Below are 7895 nucleotides of genomic sequence, written 5' to 3' on the forward strand. Positions count from 1 at the left end.
ATAATCAGAGCTTAATCTAATTTGGTTGCCTTTATAAGTTATATTTCTCTTCTCCCTGGCCGCTTTTAGTATTCTTTTTTTGTCTTTGATTTTGGAAAGCTTGATTATTTTATGTCTTGGAGACTTTCTTTTGGGGTCTATCCTTCCTGGGGTATGTTGGGATTCTTGAATGTTTATATTCTCGTCTTTTAAGGTGTTAGGGAAATTTTCTTCCAGAAGCTCTTCAACTATCTCCTCTGTGGACTTCTTTGATTCTTCTTGTTCCAGAATGCCAATAATTCTTACATTATTCCTCTTCATGTTGTCCAGCTTGAATCTTAGACTCTCTTCAGATAGTTTTATCCTTTTAGCTGGTTACTCTTCTGTCTTGGCAGTATTGAGAGATTTGTCTTCCAGTTCACTAGTTCTGGCTTCCATCTCTTCTGGTCGGCTCTTTTCCCCTTTCATCCTATTGTCCATTTCTGATATCTTATTATTGGTCACTTGGACATCTTTTTGCAGGTTTTGAATTGTTTCCAATGTTGTGTCAATCCTATTTGATTGTTCCTGCATTGTTCCTGCAGTACTTTCTTTACTTCTTCGTTATTTTCCTAGACCCTTTTTCAGAGTATTTGAATTTGTTTCCATATCATTCTTCTGAATTCCCTCTCGGGGCATATCCAGAACCCACTCATCCTCTCTATAAAGCCTTTGTCTGTCTCTAGCTCATTTGCATCAGCTGCTCTCTTCTGGTTTTGGACGTGTTTCGATAATGTTAATTGTTTCTTATTGGTGATGGTTATTATTATTTTATTATAATTATTATTAATATGATCAGGAGATAGGTTTTCCTTGTTGTCTGTAATGCGTAGCAGATGTTGTTAGGTCTTGTCTCAGTGGTGGAGTATTATGGTGTATGCTTATAGATTGACTATATGGCCATGATTGATGCTTCTTCTTAGGTGATGTTAGGAGAAAATGCTCCCACCTCCAGGAAAGATGTGTGATCAAAAGGACCAAAAGCAGAAGTAATATAAATGCATAGACAGAAATCACCACTTTGGAGCAGAGATGAGGCTTTGGTCAATGTTTCCATGCTACACCAGCAGTGTGTGTGCAAATAGAAGCCTCCAGCAGGGGTGGGGGTGACCCCTCTTTCAGGCCTCTCCTCTAACCACTGCTGTATATGTGAGCAAATATATATTGGGGAGTTAATGGGAGAAAGATCAACCGCTATTTTTGTCTCTGATTGTCAGTTATCTGCATGTGCTCCGTGCCAATCTTGGGATGGTTGAAACCTGTTCTGTTGGATTTTTATAGATTGCCTTGAGTTTGTCCTGCCCAGCGAAATCAGCTGTGGGTTGCCAGATTGATAGCTGGAGATTTTACTCTGTTCCCTGGGAGAGAGGTTGCATGTCCCACCAGAACAATAGCTGAAAGATGCACGCTGCTACCTGGGAGTAGGGCAGGGTGGCTTCAGATTTGTCTCGGCGGCGAATGACTTCAAAAAGTCACTACCCCTATCCCTCTCTCTGTGACATGTGTAAACTGTCTTGTCTGATGTCCGCCCTTAGATCTTAAGCTTGGGCAGGGAAATTTTTGGGGGGAGTTGTGTCGCTTCTTGTGGTTTTGATTGTTTAGGGTTTTTTTGTGTGTTTTTTGGTTTTTTTCTGGAAACGCCACTTTCTGAATGGGCTGGCTTTAGCCCTGTCCTCTAAGCTCTGCATGGGCGGGGTAGTCACCGGAGCTCCCGCTGGTCCGCGGGTGAGAGTGTGAATTTTCAAAAAATGCGAGTTCGGGAGATTGAAGCACTAGGTCTTATGATAGTTCAAAGGCTGTGGGTTTGCTATATGAAAGTTTCCTTCGTGAGATCCCCCTCTCTTCTCATGGGAGCTTTGCCTACCTGGCTCCCCTGGCTGCAACCAGGAACTGGAAATTCCCCCTTTCTTTCTTTCTTGAAATCTTTTGTCAGTGGTTTTATTTTCTATTAGGAAAGCTATTAATTCACTCTAAACACCACCATTTTCCTCTATGTTTTTCTTTTTCTTTCTTTATTTCAGGGTGCAGCTATCACTCATCTGAGCCTCTGGACAACTCAGCTACCACAATATACATGTGTTACATTGGCAGCATCTCTTCTACATTTGTGTAACATTGCCTGTATATTTATCCCTTTTACTAATTTATATGCTTCACATTTGAGAGAGGGAGAAATAATGTTTGATTTAACAGATAGTGTTCAATTTTCTACACTACTCAGTACAACAAGAGGTAGAGTGAGTTAGAGAAATGGGGGTAGAGATTTGAGAGATGGAAGGAGAGGAAGAGATAGACTGAGAGAGAAAGGTGTTTTATATGACATAAGTCTCTATTTCCTTTTTTAAGTATGCCAGTATGTCAATTGCTTTCCATTTCCTAAGCCACCAATTTCTTCCCTCCTGTCCACATAGAGAAACATGATGCTTACAGAATTCCATTTAGGACTTCATTATTTACACCAACGCCTTAAAACACATAAAATCATTAAAGACCAGTCTACATGTGTTACTTTCTAGAGACCTTTAACAATGTTTAGGCCTGGAAAGTTTAGGCTAAGTATGTCTTATGACAAAATAAGTAGATTTGTTTATACGATCTCTAGGCCAACTGCTAGGATATTCAACATCCTCAAGTGTCATCCATATATCCCACTTTGAGATCCATGTTTACAGCCAAATTTTCTATTTGGTAGATAAATTGTTCTCAAAAGGACATTATCTAAATTAAAATTATCTAGATAAATACATTATGTCTATTAACATAGACTTCATTCTTACCATTAGTATGTATGGAACAACATTGCTAATTAGGAATTCTGAGGAAAATGCAGTTTCCTCCAAATTTATCTATGGCTTTAGGAAATTTCAAACTTGTGCTCTTTGATGGAATAGGAAAGTATGGTGGAAGGGTAAGATAGACCATTAATTTAGAATGCCTTCCTTTTATTCACGTTTACATCAACCAGAATATATTACAGTTCTAAAATATATATATATTTTTTAAGAAAGGTTTCCAGATACAGAATGACAGTTTATTCTGATGTAAATCAGTGGTATCATTCATTATTTGTTGAAAGTATCTGCAAAAAATAAAAATATTCTCTTGCTGGATGATTGTTTTGGTATTATCCTAATTTCCTTATTTTTGTATAAAAATAAATGAGAATGAATAACAATGAGAGCATACTGTGCAAAAGGATTCAAGTGGCTGCTTAGAATCTATTCAGCTTCCTTGTACCATCAGAAGTGATCAGTTCCACATGACTTTCAGTTCCACATCAGTTGCCATTCCCACTTACAACTTTAAACATTTAGATTTCAGATCATGTTTAGTCAGGTTTTTCTCTTCTGTGTGTATATCTATTCATGGATTCGACATGTGTGTGTCTGTGCATGTGTATAGGTGAATGGTGTATATGCCTGTGTATATAATTGAGCATGTATGAGAATGAAAAAGAATCTGATAAGAAGGCAGGGGGTAATGTTATCTTCTTTGTTTCTGCATTTCAGTAATCTTAATTCTGAAATGTTTCTCTAAGATATTGTTGTTGTTAAGGGTTGTCGAGTCAGTTCCAGCTGGTAGGTTTGAACTGTAGAACTTGTGGTTATCCAGGATAAAGACAAGAATATCTAAGGAAAAATAAATAAATAAAAAACATCCCTTCATTCAACAAATGTTCATTGAATGTCTACAATCTGTCAGATGCTTGGGAAACTACATGCCTGGGGGCGGAAAATGCTTAAAAATAAATTTCTCATAACAAAATTGGAGGCCTCTCATTTTCTAGCCTCAAAATATACTATGAAGTCATAGTGGTCAAAACAGTCTGCTACTAGTACAATGAAGTATTTTTAAATCAAAAGAATAGAATTGAGACACCAGGAGTAAATCCATCCACATACGGTCAGCTGATCTTTGACAAAAGGCCAAAGCACAGTAAATGGTAAAGAGCCTCTTCAACAAATTATACTCACAAAACTTGAAATCTATTTGCAAAAAAATGAAAAAAGACCCATTTTTCCACCATATAAAAAACAAATTCAACATAAAACCTAGAACTTTAATGATCATCAATGAAAAAATAGGGACAACCTTAGGGGTTCTAATACACTATCAAACATAAATACACTATCAAACATAACTAAAACATACAAACAGTAGAAGACAAAATTAATGGCTAAGACCTCCTAAAAATGAAACATTTTTGTTCATCAAAATATTTCAGCAAAAGAATAAAAATGTTTTCACAGAATGAAAAAAAAATTTTTGCAATGGCATATCAAACAAGGAACTAATCTCTAAAATTTATAGAAAATTGCAACACATCTGCAAGAAAAAAGACAAATAGTCCAATTAAAAAATGGTCAAAGGACATGAACAGACAGCTTACCAAAAAAGACTTTCAGGCAGCCAACAAATATATGAAAAAGTGTTCATGAGCATTATCAGCCTTTGTTGCTGTTAAGTGCTGCGGAGTTGGTTTCAACTCTTAGAAACCCTGTATAGGGTTTCTAAGGCTTTATATCTTTTTGCAGGAGCAAAGCCTCAGAAAGCCTATCTTTCTTCCAAGGAGCAGTTGGTGGCTTTGAATTGCCAACCTTGTTGTTAGTAGTTTAATGCTTATCCTACAGTTAGCAAATCAAACCAGCAATGAGATATTTTACCTCAACATTAACAGAAAAGTTAAAAACAAAACAAAACAGAAGTCAACAAATTGCTGGTGAGGATATGTTGAGACTAGGACCCTCCTACACTTGTGGTGGGACTGGAAAATGGTGCAACCACTGTGGAAAATGATATGGCACTCCCTGAAAAAGTTGGGAATACAAACATTATAGGACCCCGCTATCCCTTCATTTGGTATATATCCACAAGAAACAGGAGCCATGACACCAGTAGATGTATGCACACTGATTTTCATCACATCAGTATTTGCAATAGCAGAAAGGTGGAGACAGCCTAAATGCTCACTGATATAAGAATACATAAACAAATTTTGGTTACACACAATGGAATATTATACAATGGTGAAGAATAAGGATGAATCTGTGAAACACCTTACAACATGGATGAACCTGGAAGTCATTATGCTGAGTTAAATTAGTGTATCACAAAACAACAAATATTGCATGAGACAACAATAGTGAAAATTCAGGAAAAGGATTTCATATTAAAAGAAATACTTTGATGGTTGCCAGAGGTGGTGGGGGGTAGGGCTTGAGGGGATGGAGAGTAATTCACTGGCTCAAGGGTCAACATATGTTAGCTTGGGTAATAGGAAAGGCAACATACAAGAAGTGGGAAGTTGGCAGAATGATGAAGACAGGTGAAGACACAGGAAGGTATATAAAGGCTAAAGGGAATAGAGGTAAATAGTGTTATCTACACAACTCTGGAAAAACAGCATTCTGTGGGTAGACACATGGAAGATATACAGGCTGAGTAGGTATGGGAGGGAGGGTGGGAGTATATCCACAAATATATAAGGGTTTGAAATAGGATATCTGTACTTGGGTGTTTACCTTTGCTACAAACACACCTATGAATGTGGTGGAGCTTACTGGGGGGGCAAAATGATGAAAACTTCTTAGATACTATCAAACATCTTAAGGCAATGAGTTGCTGGGCCTGAGGACTCACAACCATAGTCTAAAAGGACACCATGGTCAATCAGCATAACAAAGTCCACAAAGACAATACTCAACATCTTACTTTGGTGAGTAGCATTTGGGATCTTAAAATGAACATCCACCTAAGGTGCAACTATTGGTCTTTCCAAGATCAGAAGAAAGAAGGGTGATGAAAACGGAAGATGCTTGGAATCAACTAGTTCAATAGGTCAATGGAGCAGGTGAGCATTAGTCATCACCACTCTAAGACCAAAATAACTAGATGGTGTCTAGTTACCATTATCAACTGCTCTAAAAGGGATCATGTTAGAAAATCTCAGATAGAGTGGCAGACAATGTAAAACAAAAAAAAAAAAAGACCAGACTTACTGGTCAGAAAAAGACTGGAGGAACCCAAGACTATGGCTCTTGACCACCCTTCAAGTCTGGTATGGAACTCACCAATTTTCAGCCTAGCAGTAGTTACGTATATAGTGGGGATAACAACACTATTAGGGTATGCTCACCATAGCATGGTCAATCATCCAAGATCAAAAGGGCAACACTTATCTAAGGACAAAGTTGCGAAGGCATGGAAGGGAGGCTGAAGTGAAAATAGGAACTACAGGGAGGAAGGGATAACTATTGTTGCATGGAGGGGATTGCAATTATTGAGATGAAACAAAGTATATGATTTATTGAATGCCAAACCGATGATCTTTTATGTAAATCATAATTCAATTCAAAATAAATAGTTAATTAATAAATTTCTGACTTCATGATACTTTACTTTTTATTGGAGAGGCAATAAATAACAAATACTAAAATTTATTGTTGCTTAAAAATTTAAAAGTTATGATGAAAAATAAAACAGCAAAATTGAAGAGAAAAAGCATACACAGCTGCTTCTATTCTGGTTTATACAACGCAGTGTTTGACTTCTATAATTTCCTTTTTCCACTACCCTTTACCTAACAACTCAGCAGAGTCAGATGTTGGATGGTCAACTACTCAACTATTAGTTGGTGGTTCAAACCCAGCAAAAGGCAGCTCAGAAATCAGGTCTGGCAATATGTTTTTACAAGGTCAAAACTTATAAACCGCTATGGAAAAATTCTACTCTGTATTCAACTGAATCAACTCAATGACAACTGAAAATGACAACTCAGCAGACCAGGATTTTACCATTAGGAGACCAAAACTTTTGTTTCTCAGGGTCTACTTTCTTGTGGAGTCTTGATGTGGTGTTGAAGGATAAGTACTGGTCTGCTAACTGCAAAGTTGGCAGTTCAAACCCACCAGCTAATCCTCAGAAACCCTATACAAGGTCTTTAAGATTCAGAACCGGCTTGATAGTACTTAACAAAAAGAACAACAATAATATGCTTCCTATAATATGTCCTCTTATACTGCAAGCAGTTTGTGATTAATTGCCAACCTAAAGGTTGGTGGTTCTATCACATCCAGTGATATCAATGATGGAACACTGGAAATTTACTTCTGCAAATATTACAGTCAGGAAAACTCTATGGATCAGTTCTACTCTGTAACACATGGGGTAACCATGAGTCAGAATCAATGTTGTGGCAATGAGATTGTATATGTGAAGAGAAATGGTGTTGCATTCATTGTCAAAAAGAACATATCCTGATCAGTCATGAGGTATAATGCTATCTGTGATAGGATAACATCCATGCGCCAACAGGGAAGCCCAGTTAATACCACTATTATTCAAATTTATGTGCAAACTACTAAAGCTAGTGAGCATGAAATGGAAGAATTCTACCAACTTCTGCAATCTGAAATCGATCAAACATACAAGATATATTGATCATTACTAGTGATTGGAATGCAAAGGTTGGGAGCAAAGACGAAGCATCAGTAGTTGGAAAATATGGCCTTGGTGACAGAAATGATGCTCCCGAATGCATGATAGAATTCTGCAAAACCAATGATTTGTTCATTTCAAATACCTTCTATAGACAGCATAACAGATGACTATATACATGGACTTCACCAAATGGAATACATAGAAATCAAATTGACTATATCTGAGGAAAGAGACAACAGAAAAGCCCCATATCATCAGTCAAAACAAGGCCAGGGGTAGATTGTGGAACAGACCATCAGTTACTCATATGTAAATTCAAATGGAAGCTGAAGAAAATGAAAACAAGTTCAGGAGAGCTAAAACATGACCTTGAATACATCCCCCCTGAATTTCGAGATCATCTGAAGAACAGATTTGATACATTAAACACTAAAGAC

This window comes from Chrysochloris asiatica, unplaced genomic scaffold (genome assembly GCF_000296735.1).
Source record: "Chrysochloris asiatica unplaced genomic scaffold, ChrAsi1.0 scaffold00274, whole genome shotgun sequence".
Taxonomy (NCBI): Eukaryota; Metazoa; Chordata; class Mammalia; order Afrosoricida; family Chrysochloridae; genus Chrysochloris; species Chrysochloris asiatica.